The sequence below is a fragment of the Clytia hemisphaerica genome, unplaced genomic scaffold (genome assembly GCF_902728285.1).
Source record: "Clytia hemisphaerica strain Z4C2 unplaced genomic scaffold, Clytia hemisphaerica genome assembly, whole genome shotgun sequence".
Classification (NCBI taxonomy): domain Eukaryota; kingdom Metazoa; phylum Cnidaria; class Hydrozoa; order Leptothecata; family Clytiidae; genus Clytia; species Clytia hemisphaerica.
In genome coordinates this window covers 179,627-199,389 of record NW_027103668.1, presented here as the reverse complement: position 1 = coordinate 199,389, position 19,763 = coordinate 179,627, and the positions used below count along the sequence as shown (strand labels likewise).

The window sequence follows — 19,763 nt, the reverse complement described above, 5'->3', positions numbered from 1 at the left end:
TATCACCCTAAATAAAATTAAGAAGAAAAGCCAGAAAAGCAGCCTGTCTTTGACAAACATAGAACAGATAAATCATTTTAGGATAAATAAATTGCCATAGTTTTTAAGAGTTTATTTATTCATTCGCAAACAAGGTTCATCATGTGGGAGCACCATTTTTACAAATAAAAGGCTTTTTCTGGTGAGTTTCTCTATAAAAGTTAGAAAAAGACATCACTTTCAAAAATGAAAACTCGAATATTGCAAGCTTTTCATTGGAATGCTAAATACTGATGTAATTGATTTATATGGTATATTGTTAACTTCAGGGCCTCAACGACACAGGATTTACTGAGTTGCTTTGGTAATATGTGTTACATATTGTTTTTGGAAGATTGTTTAATAAATTATAACAGATCATTTTCTTATTTGAATAAGAAAGAGTATGTTTCCACGGTTCGTATTTTGAACATGGGAAAAATGAAACAATCAGCCAAAAATAGCACCCAGAAATCAACAACATTCCAAAACTGTTGTGGCAGAAAGTCAGGACTTTTATTTTCAAAGCTTGCTTCAGAGTTTCAGCCAAAAGTTTTAAATAAAGTGTATGCAGTTGCCTTTCTCATACAAATCTGTCACAGGGTCAGGTTCCAAAACGAAAAATAGGAGGGATAGAGATAGTCCAAATGAACCCATATTACCACCGATTCGAGAAACTTACTTTTATAGATATGTGTTGTGTCATTCTCCTCTTCAATATTATGAAATTGTCAATTTTGAGATGCCTAAAACCGTCTTGTATCAAAGGAGCTGGTCGTCTTATTATGAACTATCGTCATTATTCGTTCGTATACTTTTCTGAGCAAAATCTATTTGATGTTGATCATTCCTATTGACGTCTATCACCCTAAATAAAAATAAGAAGAAAAGCCAGAAAAGCAGATTGTTTTTGATAAACATAGAACAGATAAATCATGTTTAGGATAAAAAAATTGCCATAGTTTTTTAAGAGTTTATTTATGCATTCGCAAACAAGGTTCATCATGTGGGAGCACCATTTTTACAAATAAAAGGCTTTTTCTGGTGAGTTTCTCTATAAAAGTTAGAAAAAGACATCACTTTCAAAAATGAAAACTCGAATATTGCAAGCTTTTCATTGGAATGCTAAATACTGATGTAATTGATTTATATGGTATATTGTTAACTTCAGGGCCTCAATGACACAGAGTTTAATGAGTTGCTTTGGTAATATGTGTTACATATTGTTTTTGGAAGATTGTTTAATAAATCATAACAGATCATTTTCTTATTTGAATAAGAAAGAGTATGTTTCCAAGGTCCGTATTTTGAACATGGGAAAAATGAAACAATCAGCCAAAAATAGCACCCCGAAATCAACAACATTCCAAAACTGTTGTGGTAGAAAGTCAGTAGATTTATTTTCAAAGCTTGCTTAAGAGTTTCAGCCAATAGTTTTAAATAAAGTGTATGCAGTTGCCTTTCTCATACAAATCTTTCACAGGGTCAGGTTCCGAACGAAAAATAGGAGAGATAGAGATGTTCCAAATGAACCAAAATTACCAAAGATTCGAGAAACTTACTTTTATAGATATGTGCTGTGTCATTCTCCTCTTCAATATTATGAAATTGTCAATTTTGAGATGCCTAAAACCGTCTTGTATCAAAGAGCTGGTCGTCTTATTATGAACTATCGTCATTCCTCGTTCGTATACTTTTCTGAGCAAAATCTATTTGATGTTGATCATTCCTATTGACGTCTATCACCCTAAATAAAATTAAGAAGAAAAGCCAGAAAAGCAGACTGTCTTTGATAAACATAGAACAGATAAATCATTTTAGGATAAAAAATTGCCATAGTTTTTAAGAGTTTATTTATGCATTCGCAAACAAGGTTCATCATGTGGGAGCACCATTTTTAGAAATAAAAGGCTTTTTCGGGTGAGTTTCTCTAGAAAAGTTAGAAAAAGACATCACTTTCAAAATAAAAACTCGAATATTGCAAGCTTTTCATTGGAATGCTAAATACTGATGTAATTGATTTATATGGTATATTGTTAACTTTAGGGCCTCATCGACACAGGGTTTATCGAGTTGCTTTGGTAATATGTGTTACATATTGTTTTTGGAAGATTGTTTAATAAATTATAACAGATCATTTTCTTATTTGAATAAGAAAGAGTATGTTTCCACGGTTCGTATTTTGAACATGGGAAAAATGAAACAATCAGCCAAAAATAGCACCCAGAAATCAACAACATTCCAAAACTGTTGTGGTAGAAAGTCAGTACTTTAATTTTCAAAGCTTGCTTTAGAGTTTCAGCCAAAAGTTTTAAATAAAGTGTATGCAGTTGCCTTTCCCATACAAATCTGTCACAGGGTCAGGTTCCAAAACGAAAAATAGGAGGGATAGAGATATTCCAAATGAACCAATATTACCAAAGATTCGAGAAACTTACTTTTATAGATATGTGCTGTGTCATTCTCCTCTTCAATATTATGAAATTGTCAATTTTGAGATGCCTAAAACCGTCTGGTATCAAAGGAGCTGGTCGTCTTATTATGAACTATCGTCATTCCTCGTTCGTATACTTTTCTGAGCAAAATCTATTTGATGTTGATCATTCCTATTGACGTCTATCACCCTAAATAAAATTAAGAAGAAAAGCCAGAAAAGCAGACTGTCTTTGATAAACATAGAACAGATAAATCATTTTTGGGATAAAAAATTGCCATAGTTTTTTAATAGTTTATTTATGCATTCGCAAACAAGGTTCATCAGTGGGAGCACCGTTTTTACAAATAAAAGGCTTTTTCGGGTGAGTTTCTCTAGAAAAGTTAGAAAAAGACATCACTTTCAAAAATGAAAACTCGAATATTGCAAGCTTTTCATTGGAATGCTAAATACTGATGTAATTGATTTATATGGTATATTGTTAACTTCAGGGCCTCAACGACACAGGGTTTACTGAGTTGCTTTGGTAATATGTGTTACATATTGTTTTTGGAAGATTGTTTAATAAATTATAACAGATCATTTTCTTATTTGAATAAGAAAGAGTATGTTTCCACGGTTCGTATTTTGAACATGGGAAAAATGAAACAATCAGCCAAAAATAGCACCCAGAAATCAACAACATTCCAAAACTGTTGTGGTAGAAAGTCAGTACTTTTATTTTCAAAGCTTGCTTTAGAGTTTCAGCCAAAAGTTTTAAATAAAGTGTATGCAGTTGCCTTTCTCATACAAATCTGTCACAGGGTCAGGTTCCGAAACGAAAAATAGGAGGGATAGAGATATTCCAAATGAACCCATATTACCAAAGATTCGAGAAACTTACTTTTATAGATATGTGCTGTGTCATTCTCCTCTTCAATATTATGAAATTGTCAATTTTGAGATGCCTAAAACCGTCTGGTATCAAAGGAGCTGGTCGTCTTATTATGAACTATCGTCATTCCTCGTTCGTATACTTTTCTGAGCAAAATCTATTTGATGTTGATCATTCCTATTGACGTCTATCACCCTAAATAAAATTAAAAAGAAAAGCCAGAAAAGCAGACTGTCTTTGACAAACATAGAACAGATAAATCATTTTAGGATAAAAAAATTGCCATAATTTTTTAAGAGTTTATTTATGCATTCACAAACAAGGTTCATCATGTGGGAGCACCGTTTTTACAAATAAAAGGCTTTTTCGGGTGAGTTTCTCTAGAAAAGTTAGAAAAAGACATCACTTTCAAAAATGAAAACTCGAATATTGCAAGCTTTTCATTGGAATGCTAAATACTGATGTAATTGATTTATATGGTATATTGTTAACTTCAGGGCCTCAACGACACAGGATTTACTGAGTTGCTTTGGTAATATGTGTTACATATTGTTTTTGGAAGATTGTTTAATAAATTATAACAGATCATTTTCTTATTTGAATAAGAAAGAGTATGTTTCCACGGTTCATATTTTGAACATGGGAAAAATGAAACAATCAGCCAAAAATAGCACCCAGAAATCAACAACATTCCAAAACTGTTGTGGTAGAAATTCAGTAGTTTTATTTTCAAAGCTTGCTTTAGAGTTTCAGCCAAAAGTTTTAAATAAAGTGTATGCAGTTGCCTTTCTCATACAAATCTGTCACAGGGTCAGGTTCCGAAACGAAAAATAGGAGGGATAGAGATATTCCAAATGAACCAATATTACCAAAGATTCGAGAAACTTACTTTTATAGATATGTGCTGTGTCATTCTCCTCTTCAATATTATGAAATTGTCAATTTTGAGATGCCTAAAACCGTCTGGTATCAAAGGAGCTGGTCGTCTTATTATGAACTATCGTCATTCCTCGTTCGTATACTTTTCTGAGCAAAATCTATTTGATGTTGATCATTCCTATTGACGTCTATCACCCTAAATAAAATTAAGAAGAAAAGCCAGAAAAGCAGACTGTCTTTGATAAACATAGAACAGATAATCATTTTGGGATAAAAAATTGCCATAGTTTTTAAAAGTTTATTTATGCATTCGCAAACAAGGTTCATCATGTGGGAGCACCGTTTTTACAAATAAAAGGCTTTTTCGGGTGAGTTCTCTAGAAAAGTTAGAAAAAGACATCACTTTCAAAATGAAAACTCGAATATTGCAAGCTTTTCATTGGAATGCTAAATACTGATGTAATTGATTTATATGGTATATTGTTAACTTCAGGGCCTCAACGACACAGGTTTACTGAGTTGCTTTGGTAATATGTGTTACATATTGTTTTTGGAAGATTGTTTAATAAATTATAACAGATCATTTTCTTATTTGAATAAGAAAGAGTATGTTTCCACGGTTCGTATTTTGAACATGGGAAAAATGAAACAATCAGCCAAAAATAGCACCCAGAAATCAACAACATTCCAAAACTGTTGTGGTAGAAAGTCAGTTTTATTTTCAAAGCTTGCTTTAGAGTTTCAGCAAATAGTTTTAAATAAAGTGTATGCAGTTGCCTTTCTCATACAAATCTGTCACAGGGTCAGGTTCCGAACGAAAAATAGGAGAGATAGAGATATTCCAAATGAACCAATATTACCAAAGATTCGAGAAACTTACTTTTATAGATATGTGCTGTGTCATTCTCCTCTTCAATATTATGAAATTGTCAATTTTGAGATGCCTAAAACCGTCTGGTATCAAAGGAGCTGGTCGTCTTATTATGAACTATCGTCATTCCTCGTTCGTATACTTTTCTGAGCAAAATCTATTTGATGTTGATCATTCCTATTGACGTCTATCACCCTAAATAAAATTAAAAAGAAAAGCCAGAAAAGCAGACTGTCTTTGATAAACATAGAACAGATAAATCATTTTAGGATAAAAAAATTGCCATAGTTTTTAAGAGTTTATTTATGCATTCGCAAACAAGGTTCATCATGTGGGAGCACCATTTTTACAAATAAAAGGCTTTTTCGGGTGAGTTTCTCTAGAAAAGTTAGAAAAAGACATCACTTTCAAAAATGAAAACTCGAATATTGCAAGCTTTTCATTGGAATGCTAAATACTGATGTAATTGATTTATGTGGTATATTGTTAACTTTAGGGCCTCATCGACACAGGGTTTATCGAGTTGCTTTGGTATTATGTGTTACATATTGTTTTTGGAAGATTGTTTAATAAATTATAACAGATCATTTTCTTATTTGAATAAGAAAGAGTATGTTTCCACGGTTCGTATTTTGAACATGGGATAAATGAAACAATCAGCCAAAAATAGCACCCAGAAATCAACAACATTCCAAAACTGTTGTGGTAGAAAGTCAGGCTTTTATTTTCAAAGCTTGCTTTAGAGTTTCAGCCAAAAGTTTTAAATAAAGTGTATGCAGTTGCCTTCTCATACAAATCTGTCACAGGGTTAGGTTCCGAAACGAAAAATAGGAGGGATAGAGATATTCCAAATGAACCAATATTACCAAAGATTCGAGAAACTTACTTTTATAGATATGTGCTGTGTCATTCTCCTCTTCAATATTATGAAATTGTCAAGTTTGAGATGCCTAAAACCGTCTGGTATCAAAGGAGCTGGTCGTCTTATTATGAACTATCGTCATTCCTCGTTCGTATACTTTTCTGAGCAAAATCTATTTGATGTTGATCATTCCTATTGACGTCTATCACCCTAAATAAAATTAAGAAGAAAAGCCAGAAAATCAGACTGTCTTTGATAAACATAGAACAGATAAATCATTTTAGGATAAAAAAATTGCCATCGTTTTTTTAGAGTTTATTTATGCATTCGCAAACAAGGTTCATCATGTGGGAGCACCGTTTTTACAAATAAAAGGCTTTTTCGGGTGAGTTTCTCTAGAAAAGTTAGAAAAAGACATCACTTTCAAAAATAAAAACTCGAATATTGCAAGCTTTTCATTGGAATGCTAAATACTGATGTAATTGATTTATGTGGTATATTGTTAACTTTAGGGCCTCATCGACACAGGGTTTATCGAGTTGCTTTGGTATTATGTGTTACATATTGTTTTTGGAAGATTGTTTAATAAATTATAACAGATCATTTTCTTATTTGAATAAGAAAGAGTATGTTTCCACGGTTCGTATTTTGAACATGGGATAAATGAAACAATCAGCCAAAAATAGCACCCAGAAATCAACAACATTCCAAAACTGTTGTGGTAGAAAGTCAGTACTTTTATTTTCAAAGCTTGCTTTAGAGTTTCAGCCAAAAGTTTTAAATAAAGTGTATGCAGCTGCCTTTCTCATACAAATCTGTCACAGGGTCAGGTTCCGAACGAAAAATAGGAGAGATAGAGATATTCCAAATGAACCAATATTACCAAAGATTCGAGAAACTTACTTTTATAGATATGTGCTGTGTCATTCTCCTCTTCAATATTATGAAATTGTCAATTTTGAGATGCCTAAAACCGTCTGGTATCAAAAGAGCTGGTCGTCTTATTATGAACTATCGTCATTCCTCGTTCGTATACTTTTCTGAGCAAAATCTATTTGATGTTGATCATTCCTATTGACGTCTATCACCCTAAATAAAATTAAGAAGAAAAGCCAGAAAAGCAGACTGTCTTTGATAAACATAGAACAGATAAATCATTTTAGGATAAAAAAATTGCCATAGTTTTTTAAGAGTTTATTTATGCATTCGCAAACAAGGTTCATCATGTGGGAGCACCATTTTTACAAATAAAAGGCTTTTTCAGGTGAGTTTCTCTAGAAAAGTTAGAAAAAGACATCACTTTCAAAAATGAAAACTCGAATATTGCAAGCTTTTCATTGGAATGCTAAATACTGATGTAATTGATTTATATGGTATATTGTTAACTTCAGGGCCTCAACGACACAGGGTTTACTGAGTTGCTTTGGTAATATGTGTTACATATTGTTTTTGGAAGATTGTTTAATAAATTATAACAGATCATTTTCTTATTTGAATAAGAAAGAGTATGTTTCCACGATTCGTATTTTGAACATGGGAAAAATGAAACAATCAGCCAAAAATAGCACCCAGAAATCAACAACATTCCAAAACTGTTGTGGTAGAAAGTCAGTAGTTTTATTTTCAAAGCTTGCTTTAGAGTTTCAGCCAAAAGTTTTAAATAAAGTGTATGCAGTTGCCTTTCTCATACAAATCTGTCACAGGGTCAGGTTCCGAAACGAAAAATAGGAGGGATAGAGATATTCCAAATGAACCAATATTACCAAAGATTCGAGAAACTTACTTTTATAGATATGTGCTGTGTCATTCTCCTCTTCAATATTATGAAATTGTCAATTTTGAGATGCCTAAAACCGTCTGGTATCAAAGGAGCTGGTCGTCTTATTATGAACTATCGTCATTCCTCGTTCGTATACTTTTACTTTTCTGAGCAAATCTATTTGATGTTGATCATTCCTATTGACGTCTATCACCCTAAATAAAATTAAGAAGAAAAGCCAGAAAAGCAGACTGTCTTTGATAAACATAGAACAGATAAATCATTTTAGGATAAATAAATTGCCATAGTTTTTTAATAGTTTATTTATGCATTCGCAAACAAGGTTCATCATGTGGGAGCACCGTTTTTACAAATAAAAGGCTTTTTCGGGTGAGTTTCTCTAGAAAAGTTAGAAAAAGACATCACTTTCAAAATTGAAAACTCGAATATTGCAAGCTTTTCATTGGAATGCTAAATACTGATGTAATTGATTTATATGGTATATTGTTAACTTCAGGGCCTCAACGACACAGGGTTTACTGAGTTGCTTTGGTAATATGTGTTACATATTGTTTTTGGAAGATTGTTTAATAAATTATAACAGATCATTTTCTTATTTGAATAAGAAAGAGTATGTTTCCACGGTTCGTATTTTGAACATGGGATAAATGAAACAATCAGCCAAAAATAGCACCCAGAAATCAACAACATTCCAAAACTGTTGTGGTAGAAAGTCAGCACTTTTATTTTCAAAGCTTGCTTTAAAGTTTCAGCCAAAAGTTTTAAATAAAGTGTATGCAATTGCCTTTCTCATACAAATCTGTCACAGGGTCAGGTTCCGAACGAAAAATAGGAGAGATAGAGATATTCCAAATGAACCAAAATTACCAAAGATTCGAGAAACTTACTTTTTTAGATATGTGCTGTGTCATTCTCCTCTTCAATATTATAAAATTGTCAATTTTGAGATGCCTAAAACCGTCTGGTAGCAAAGGAGCTGGTCGTCTTATTATGAAATATCGTCATTCCTCGTTTTTATACTTTTCTGAGCAAAATCTACTTGATGTTGATCATTCCTATTGACGTCTATATTACCCTAAATAAAATTAAGAAGAAACTTAATTAACTGTAGCACCCATGGGAAAAATCGTGTGCCTTTGCAAGTTTAAAAGCATTAAAATTTCCACGTAACTTCATTTTCCGTTTGGATGCATTTTTCCGTTTGGATGCATTTTTCCGTTTGGATGCATATATGAAAATTAGTTCAATTTCATTTTTAATTTTATATTTTGGATGATCTTATCGAACAGATTTCCTCCTATAAAAAAATATTGTCTAAATAGCTTAATTGCAGAGAAAGCTGAGCTGTGGTGTTCATGGTATTAAAGTTTTACAAAAAAATGAAATTCTGTGCTTAAAATTCCTTTTAAAAAGCTTCGGTGGGATAAACCCATAAGATTAATTAAAAAATTTTGAAAGAATTTTGAATGAGTCTGAAAGATTCGAAAAGGGTCAGAAAGATTTTGAAAGAGTCTGAAAGGGTGAAAAAAGTGATTGAAAAATCAAGAGCCTAAAATATTCTGAAATATTCTGAAAGAGTGTGAAAGAATCTGAAAGAGTCCAAAATTTTTTTAAATAGTCTGAAAAATTCTGAAAAAGTCTGAAAGGGTGAAAAAAGTGATTGAAAAATCAAAAGAAAGCTCAACAGAAAAAGTCTTATTGTCAAAGGGCGATCCAAAAATTAGAAGATTCAAAAAGATCGCCTGATAGTATGCAAAAAAATCAAAATGATTCTAAGAAATTCTGAGCGAAGGTGAAAAATTCTATAAGGGTCTGAAATATTCTGAAAGATGAGGAGAAATTCTGAAAGAGTTTGAAAGGGTCTACAAAATTTCAACAACATTTCAACAGCTGACAATATATTGCGAGCATGTTTTCAATATATTGCCCACATTCAGCAATACTTCGTCAATATATTACCTGACAATATATCGTCTAGTGTATGTAGCCCTTATGAGTTAAAAAATCTCACATTTCGAGTAAATGGATTTAGCGTCAAACTGTCTTCGAAATTTTTCTCCTCGACAAAAGCTCTTTTGGCCTTTCATAAAATCTTTTTTTTCTAAAATTATTTTTTTCTCACTTTGAAGCGCTTTCAAATTGCGCAATTCCCTAATGACTAAGATCGACATCAAGTAATTCGACAATGAAAGCAATGAAATCGACAAGTAATGTAACAAAAGAAAAAATTAAAAACAAAAGAGCAATTATTACCCAAGAGAGCTGTAGTCACGGAATCAAAAATATGATTATATCATTCAAGAAACAACAGAATGATGAGCACATTGAGTTTTAAGCCCCGAAGGGGCTACAGATGAGTCTTCAACCTTTCTCAAACAAGAAAAAGTAAAGCCTTACAGACTTACAGATTTGCGCCGCATTTAGAATGACGGACTAAATCTAGCACTTTCTTTGTTTTACGCGGCATACTTTTCGAAATCTAGCGATATATTTTACTTTCAATCTAGTGTTTCTGTGAAAATCACACGTGTCACACGTTTAGGATGGGAAATATCTGGCTTCATTTCCAGCAATCCAGGAGTCTAGCCCTTCGAGCTTGGAAGTCAATGGATGAGCATTTACAAGTTGTGATAGTCCGTTCGTCCCAAACTTTGCTACGCCGCCCAAACAGCTGAGTCTGTGTTTTTATGAGGCTCCGGGGGGGGGGCGGTTACTAAGTTTGCGAGGTGACGGGTATGTCCGACGGAAAGTTTGAAAATCGACCCTTTGAGAGACTAGTTTTAGCTCAAAAGTACCAGATTTTATGACCCTTTGAGGCAGTTGAGTTTGATATTTCGTAATTTTGGGACCCTATCAGAGACTCAATTGTTAATTTATCGTTTTTCTACCCCTTTCAGAGACTTTCGAGGTTTAAAAAAGGGTCCATAATGACTCGTACATACCCGGCACCCAATCTGCCCAAGTACCCCAGCCCCGGGGGCTTTTTTCATATTAAGAGTGTCGCTGAAAACTTATCCAAGTTTTAAATTTATTTTAAGGTATGTGTTCACCTTTCTTGACACATTCTCTTTAATTGATCATATCTTTAGAATTTTTATAATATATCAAAAGTATATATTTTCTGAAAGCCAATAATATTCTCTTTCTAATGGTAAAAGTTTCAGCTGAATTTAAAAAACTGGGCAGGATATAATAAATCTAAGAATTTAACCTTACGACTTTAAGAAGTTAAAGTCACCCAGAGCTTTGAATTTGAAAAAACTTCGATACTAGTTCCCATAGATCGAACTAAATGCTTGGAGTTTAAGACACTTTTTAAGTTTGATCTTTTGGGAATCTCATAAAAAAAGAATGAAGTCGATATCTAAATGCTATGGGTGACTTTAACTTCTTTAAAAGTAAGTATGTTGTGGTAAAATTTCGTTTTTTTCACATCAATTTGAAATTTTTAACGAGATGATTGCTGTTTATTTGAGTAATCAGTGAAATGTGTCAAAAATATATAATTCAATAGAGGTGAGAATAAACATCACTGATGTAGATCGCTGGAGTAGGTCTTTTCGGTATTCGGATCGAATTCGCATTCGGATTCGAAAGCTCAATAAAATTAACGAAAAAAGAATTAACTTGAAATAAAAACGGATGCAACTCACATGTTAAAAAATATCCCAAAAAAATATCAGAATAAGATTTATTTCACGTGACTAGGGGAAATTCCCTATTTGGAGTTTGTCAATTTAGAACCATTTTAAAAGCCGCCATCGTCAGTAAGGTGAATTGACGTCAATAAAAACGGATGCAGTTCATGTCAAGGAATATTCCAGAAAAAAGTCAGAATATGAGCTTATTGTCCGTGACTACGGGAATTCCCTTTTTGAGTTATTTAGTTTAGAGGACCCTTTTTGAAAAGCTCATAAAAATCAGGAAGAAAGGATCGCTTCAAATAACAAACGGATGCAGTTCACATATCTTGGAAAATATCCAGAAAAATTATTCATAATATGACGTAGTTGTCATTCACTAGGAAATTCCACTTTTCAATAGTTCAAATATTTAGGACCTTTCTTAAAAAGGATTTGTTACTAATAACAACGGAGGCAAGTAACATGCAAGGAACAAATCCAAAAAAATAATTCAGAATATGAGCTTATTGTCACGTACTATGGGAAATTCCCTTTGGGGGTTATTTAGTATAGGGACCGTTTTTTTTGAAAGCTCATAAAAACTCAGAAAGGTATTGACTTCAAATAACAAACGGATGCAAGTTCACATATCTGGAAAAATATTCCAAAAAAAGTTATTCAGATTATGAGCTTAGTTGTCACGTGACTATGTGAAATTCCCCTTTCTGGGAGTTATTTCAGCTTAGGGACCTTTTTTGAAAAGCTCATAAAAACTCAAGGAAGAAAGGTATTGACTTCAAATAACAAACGGATGCAAGTTCACGTGCTAAGGAACAAATTCCAAAAATAATTATTCAGAATATGAGCTTAGTTGTCACGTGACTATGGGAAATTCCCCTTTTTGGGAGATATTTCGATGAAAAAAAAGAAAACAAAAAGAAAAACAAAAAAAAATATATTAGGTCAGAATACTGCCGATAAGATTTATAAAGAAATAGAGACTTTAAGCTGTAACAGAGAGATAATGTAAATAATGAAGTCAGATTTCTGAAGGTCAAAGAAGTCAAACAATTGAGATATGAATGAAATAGTCTTTTATTTTTATGATTTGGTACAACAGATAATATAGTTTTATGGTTTACAACCCATTATCTTCTGGGATTATTGAGATTTTTTAAGATAATGTTTTTATATCAGATAATGTTTGTTGTTGTATGTCATGGATTTTAAGGATCCTCTGTTGCGTTTTGTTAGGTCGAAGAGCTTTTAAGAGGTCATCAGTTGACTCAGATCTACTCAGATGAAGTTTTCGACCCTTTAATTCAATAACTTCTCATAGATCAGCGGGCCATGTAGTATCAATACTATCTAAGATACTACATCCGCAAGTCAGTAGTTATTTTAAAAAAACAATCCGTCCCATAATTATTTGCTTCTGGCGAATTTACCATTTTCGAATTCAAGTCGAGCGAGAATGTCAATTTCAGCCCTCATTGAGTTCATTCATCGATTAGATCGATCTTAAGAGCCTAGCGTTTAAAACTCTACCCTTCGAACCACTTTAGAGCCTAGACTACAAACGTGTGGTTTAAAACACCCCGGTGATTTCCCTTTGTGCCAATATTTTGTCATTTGTAGCGCTAATAAATGGTTTAATAAATTATTTTGATTACTCTATTTGTTGATTGGATGTAAATGTCCTTAATTGGGATGGTCTAAAATGAGATAAAGATATATTCGTACCATCTAACATTTTTTCAGAGTGATGTCCTTCTTCTTCACAGCAATTTTCAAAAAGGATGATGTTAGACATAATGTTTTGCTTTCGCTATTCTTATTTGTTTGCTGTAATTTGATTGGCAGTATCCCCTCTTCTATTTATTCAACTCTCCGATTGTAGTTGTTGATTGGAAGTTGTTATGTTCGATTGACAGGGAGTTTTTTCAGGTTCGGAGGGAGTTTTTCCGGTTCACAGTTGCTTAATTTTCAGCAATTATTAACAATAAGTTGTTATTACCAATAAGTTGTGAAATCATCCTTATTAAGAATTTAACTCACCACCAAGAATTTATTATGAATTACTTTTTACCTATGGTAAGTGACTAGTTGATTATTTTAGTGGACGGTCTTTGCGTGTATATGAAGAGAAGGAAGGTGCGTTAAAAAGGTAGCTTGGGCGTAGAGAAAAATGAGACAGAATAATAGTGGATGAAACAGATGATGGTGTATAAGACACAAAAGGGGGTAAACTGATCTATGGGAAAATTTGAAAGATTTGACGTTCTGATGTTGAGACAACATTGTTTGGACGTTATGATAACGTTCAGTACCTGTTGGGTTTACTACGGTTCACTCGAGACAATACATTTCTTTTGTTATTTGGACCCAGGTATAGGAACATTAACAAGAACATCTACGGCTGAAAAGGGTTGAAAAAATAAGAACATTCAGCCTCAATCAAAATTTAGGTGTTCTAATAAAAGAAACATGAATGTCCTTCAAAAAAAAAATTAAGAAAACGCTAATGAAGTCAATCCATGATCAATACATGGTAATCTTTTAAAAAAGGTCTCTAAATTGAAATAACTCCAAAAAGGGAAACTCCCAAAAAGGGGAACTTCCCATAGTCACGTGACAACTAAGCTCATATTCTGAATTATTTTTTTTGGAATACTTTCCCAGATATGTGAACTTGCATCCGTTTGTTATTTGAAGTCGATACCTTTCTTCCTTGAGTTTTTATGAGCTTTTCAAAAAAGGTCCCTAAACTGAAATAACTCCCAAAAAGGGGAATTTCCTATAGTCACGTGACACTAGCGCATATTCTGAATACGATTTTTGGAAGTTGTTCCTAGCATGTGAACTGCATCGTTTGTTATTTGAAGTCATACCTTTCTTCCTTGAGTTTTATGGCTTTTTTCAAAAAGTCCTAAACTGAAATAACTCCCAAAAAGGGAATTTCCCATAGTCACGTGACAACTAAGCTCATATTCTGAATTATTTTTTTTGGAATATTTTTCCAGATATGTGAACTTGCATCCGTTTCTTTTTTGAAGTCGATACCTTTCTTCCTTGAGTTTTTATGAGCTTTTCAAAAAAGGTCCCTAAACTGAAATAACTCCCCAAAAGGGGAATTTCCCATAGTCACGTGACAACTAAGCTCATATTCTGAATAATTATTTTTGGAATTTGTTCCCAGATATGTGAACTTGCATCCGTTTGCTATTTGAAGTCGATACCTTTCTTCCTTGAGTTTTTATGAGCTTTTCAAAAAAGGTCCCTAAACTGAAATAACTCCCAAAAAGGGGAATTTCCCATAGTCACGTGACAACTAAGCTGATATTCTGAATTTATATTCTTGGAAGGTTTTTCTTGACATGTGAACTTGCATCCGTTTATTATTTGAAGTAAATCCAACCATTTTCTGATGACTGGTAAGCTTTTTAAAAATGGTCTCTAAATTGAAATAACTCCCAAATAGGGGAATTTCCCATAGTCACGTGACAACTAAGCTCATATTCTGAATTTCCTTTTTTCGAATATTTTCCTTGACATGTGAACTTGCATCCGTTTTTTATTTCAAGTAAATATCTTTTTTTGTTAAGTTTTTATTGAGCTTTTTCGAATCCCGAATGCGAATCCCGAATCCAGAATACCGAATACCTAACTCCAGCGAATCTACCAGCTGAATTCTCTCTATTCTCTTTGTTGTTTCCGAAAGAGACAATTATTTTAGTAAATAATCCATCATAAGACGAACTTTGTTTTGAAATTTAAATGGTTATAACTCTGGATCAAAATAAGATTTTAAGATCGCGATTTTACCAAAATGAAATCCAGTAACTTTTCTTCCACTTTGACTGAAAAAAAAATTGTTGACAAAAAATCGGAAAAAAGGTTTACACATACCTTAAGTCAGAATCTTCAAATATTAAATACTTACCGGTCACTGTCGGGCATTTTGTGTTTAATTGTATATAAGACTTATTAAGAGCATTAATCATTTGGCTTCAATTAAATTTTTAGTCTCGACGTTCGATTGACACCAAAAAGTCTGACTATTTTATTTTTATGACAAGCGTTTCTAGCCAAGTGTCTTTTTGTTGACTACATGAGTACATGGACCTAAAGGTGGTTTTTTTCTTGGTAAACGAGCTCTCTGCAACTAAGAGGACGTAGGTACAGTTGAACTCATGTAATTCGAATTCTCAAGGGACCGAGAATTTTGTTCGAATTGCATGAGTTTCGAACTAGATGAGTTTTCGTATTTTTGACCTAATTCGATGAAAGAGTCTTTCCCAGATTTACTTTTGAACAATTTTTTGTATTTTCGAGTTGAAATAATGAAATACTAAATTCATAATTTTTCAAAAAATTCTTCGATTGTTGATTGTTTATTTTCTGCCCTCGTTTCTTGGAAATCTCTTCAGAAATCTTCTGAATCAGTGGGATGACGTTCGATGATTCGAAAAGGGTCATCTTTTTGAGAGTCTCGATCGCGTCGTCAATCTCATTTTGAGATGGGGGTGGAATTGGAATTGGTTCGATTGACAAAGTGTAAAGTTTATCAGCTTCAATAACTCAAAAAATTCGAAAATTCGAATTACATGATTAAAATTTCTTGATGGGACCGGAAAATCTGTTCGATTTACATGATCTTTCGAATTACATGAGTTCGAATTATAGGAGTTTTTTTGTAAGGTTTTCAAGGTAAATTCTGAGGGGACCACTGAATCTGTTCGAATTACATGAGTTTTCGAATTATAGGAGTTCGAATTACATGAGTTCAACTGTATGTCCAAAAAGTGAATTAATGGTTCCCTATAGATTCAAATCGATGTTCATTTTCTGACATCAAGGTGAGAATTCTCTTGAACTCTCTAAAAACATCATGAATGGTCAACAATTTTGGTTTTCGATCAGGTGGTATACTTAAATAAGAGTAATAAGAACAGACTTCATCTAAGTTCTTATAATACCGATCTCTCGCAACGGTCCATTTCGATTTATGTTTTACCACCCACAAAATTAAAGTGAGATCATTTTTTGGTTCTTTTGTTTTCTTTTTACCAAAGTATTCATCTTCTTCTTCTACAGATTCAGTTTCTTCCAAATTCAACTTTTCAAAATCTCTCAAAAATTGCGTAGCTGGGTTTTTACAGATTCTCAATGATCTGTGAGGCTTTTTGGGCTTTGGTTTTACGATAAAGGAGGCACAGTAATCCAGACTCGTTCAAGTTTAGTTGTTGATTTTATCAGGGGTTTTGCTTTGTTTTTAATAGAACTCTGGCGAGTTTTAGATTCTAGGCCGGTGAATTCTTAGCAAATCAGTGTATTGATTAGTATGAAATATGCATATGTGTGTAGACGAACCGAATTTTAGACCAGCGCATTGTAATTTTTTGTGCCTTGGACCGGTCAACTTCGCCATTAGTCGAGCTAAAATAAAACCTCTAAAGGACACAATGTAATCTAGAGTCGCTCAAGTAAAGTGTTTGCAACGTAGTATGCGTAACATGCGCTACTCGACCTTGTTTTTTAAAGTATTTTTGGTTGGTTTGGTTTGCTCGTTTGTACTTTCGTTTTTCTCTCGTAATTGTGTTTTTTATTCGTGGAGATCTTGTTCTCATATTGAACTTTAACAAGTTACTAACCCGGCAGCTCTTCGTGGTTTGTGTGGCGAGAATAAGCTGACAAAATTAGGTAAGAACGACGATTGCACACTTTTTTTAATAATAATATACTTTATAAGAATACTATGGTTAAATAGGTCAAAAAATTAAGAATATGCTAAGAATACCAACATCATGGAATTTGGCAAATGAACCTATTGATGCCGATTTTTAGAGCATTTCAACTGTAAATTGTCAACTACCCTTCAGCACTGAAAAGAGCTTTTACAAAAATCCCATATCCTTGCTCGAGGCATTATTACATGCAAGATTTAGACTTGGTTGGGTCTTAACCTAAGAATATACCGTACCCTACACGCTTTTTTTATAAGAATGGTGTTTTTTTTTCATTTCATGATGGATATCCTTAACTTTTTGGGGAAAATTATCCTAAAACATTCTTACGGTATTCTTGGGTTCAAGCTAAATTTAGCATGAACATATGTAATATAAATATAGACCTGAAGAATCAAATGGCATTCTTTGTGAAAGTATTGAGCGTTGCTGAGGTATTATTGGCAATCTACAGGTAAAATCGCTTTAAAAAGGGTATTCTTAGGTTCAGTTGCTAAATTCCATGTTAGCGAAATTCTTACCATATTCTTAGTTTTTCATCATAAATATTTTTATAAAGCATATTCAAGTATATACTAAAAGCATTTTCTTATACAAAAAACCGTGTATCTTGGGTAGGGAGCGGTTACAGAGAATTTTTCTGTCGTCGTTTATTATCCGAACTTTATCTCTCGCTGAATATACTTAGCTTAACATTGGGATCATAAAAAAGCAAATATTACATTTAACTAAGAAGATTTATGCTTGTTCTCACCCTGAGGCAAAGACGATATTTTCAAAAGGAATTTATGTCTATGTTTTTCAAATGTTTGTATTTGAAATGCTGAATCTCAAAGACAGTCAAATTTGAAGATATTTTTTCAGCTAATTTTGTCGAGTGAAGTTTACAAGTATTTAAGAACTTGAACAAAAGCTCATCTACGTCTTTACCGTCATGACCGCCATAAAAAGTTGGGCATTCCTTTATTTTATAGAAATATTTTGATGAAAAATGAGCGTCGAAAACTATGACCTTTCTAAAAAACATTTTCAGTATATTTTTTATTCATGGTTAAAGCCAATCAGATTGATACATTATGATGAATTTTGATTTGAATTTTAAAATATCAAATCGAATAAGGTTTTAAAATCACCTTGGTTACAATTGGTCAATACATTTTTCTTTAGAAACCGAAATAAGAAATAAGACCTAGATGAGCTGTTTTGAGTTAAATGAAAAAGTTGCTTGCTTTATCAAATAATAATGGCTTAAAATCGCTATGGGTTACCTACTTAAAAATCTCAATCGATTGAAAAACACAATTCAAGCATTAAAAATCGATAAAAAATTGATTAAGAAAGAATTCTACTGAATTTTACTAGTTGCTTATACAAGTATAAGAAGAGGTTAATGGAAGCTTAGAAACAAGTGAAAACTGATAAAAGACAAGAGGTTTTTATGAATTTTTTATCAACTTTCTCAAATCTTGTTTTACTTATTATGCGTTTTGTTTCTTAAAATATAGATTCACATATTAATTTCCAGAGCAACACTGCTAGAGGTGGAAAAAGTCGACACGGAAAAAAAGTGAAAACTTTTGAGAAAGCACTGTTGGAGCTCTCTACTGTATGATTTGAACTAAAAAAGAAGAAAAATCTACAAATAGCAATAGAAGGGAGAGAGAGACATAGAAGAGAAGGAGGAAAGCAAATCGAGAAATCACTGCATTTGAGGTGGAAGTATATTTTGCAGCATGGCGAATTCAGATATGGCTGGTTTTCGCGTGTTCACAATCAATATGGCTTGTGCCGCTGATCCGAATCAAGAGAGCAACAAATCTCGAAGAAGCGCCATTTCAGCATTAATTCATGAACAAGATCCAGATATTATTTTATTGCAAAATGTCAACAGACGACGTGATGTTGAATTCATTGACTTCATGTTAGCCAAAGTGTGGCGACATTATAATTATTACATGAAACGAGTACGTAGCTCGACCGCCATTATGGCAAAAGCTAATCTGTTTGCAGTTGATAAAGTGAAGTTTTCGGATCTAAATATCATTGGTACAGCTGAGCAAAAAGATATGATTCAAAACCACCTTTCCTTAGTCCGGTTGACACATAAGGCGTCGAAAAATTTCATGTTTGTCGGCTCGTGGTCGTGTCCAGTGCACATCGGAATGACGGATGAGAAAAAGAAACGGATCTCCAGTCTGTTAATTTCGATGATGCGTAGAGAAGCTGTCGGAGCATTCTGGGTCATTGGAGGTGATTTTAATATAGCTTATGATCAAAGCAGTATTCGAATGGCACAAAAAACGGGCGATGAATTCTTTAATTTGGTTGAAGATACAGGCCGCGTGGCGTGCTCGGAAGACAACTCTGATAACTATTTTGTGTTTTCAGGTAAGAGTGCTCATAGGCGTATGACTCTAAAGACAGTAGAAACACCGAAATGCAACGTTGAGAAACAACAAAAAGCATTAAATTGCTACCCTCTGATTGGTCTAGTTACGATCACGTGGGCAGCGGCAAGTCCTAGACACAGTCTCCCATCACCAACGCAACAACAGCAAATTTTCATGTAAACCCTTTATAACATTTTTGACTTTCATGATTATACAATTTTATAGCTCCATATTTTTTACCAAATATCAATGGAGTCCATAGAAAACGCTGAAAAAAGTTTCATG

At 33.2% G+C, this 19,763-nt stretch overlaps 1 long non-coding RNA gene across 1 annotated transcript; it reads right to left on the bottom strand.

The window, feature by feature from the left end:
* Positions 1–1,671: 1,671 nt before the first annotated feature.
* On the bottom strand, positions 1,672–7,852 carry LOC136803325 (uncharacterized). The gene is made up of 8 exons (XR_010846133.1): positions 7,722–7,852; positions 6,842–7,027; positions 5,963–6,148; positions 5,086–5,271; positions 4,216–4,401; positions 3,336–3,521; positions 2,457–2,642; positions 1,672–1,765 (listed from the first exon to the last, which is right to left on the bottom strand). It is a non-coding gene; the product is annotated as an uncharacterized lncRNA (long non-coding RNA).
* Positions 7,853–19,763: the final 11,911 nt, after the last annotated feature.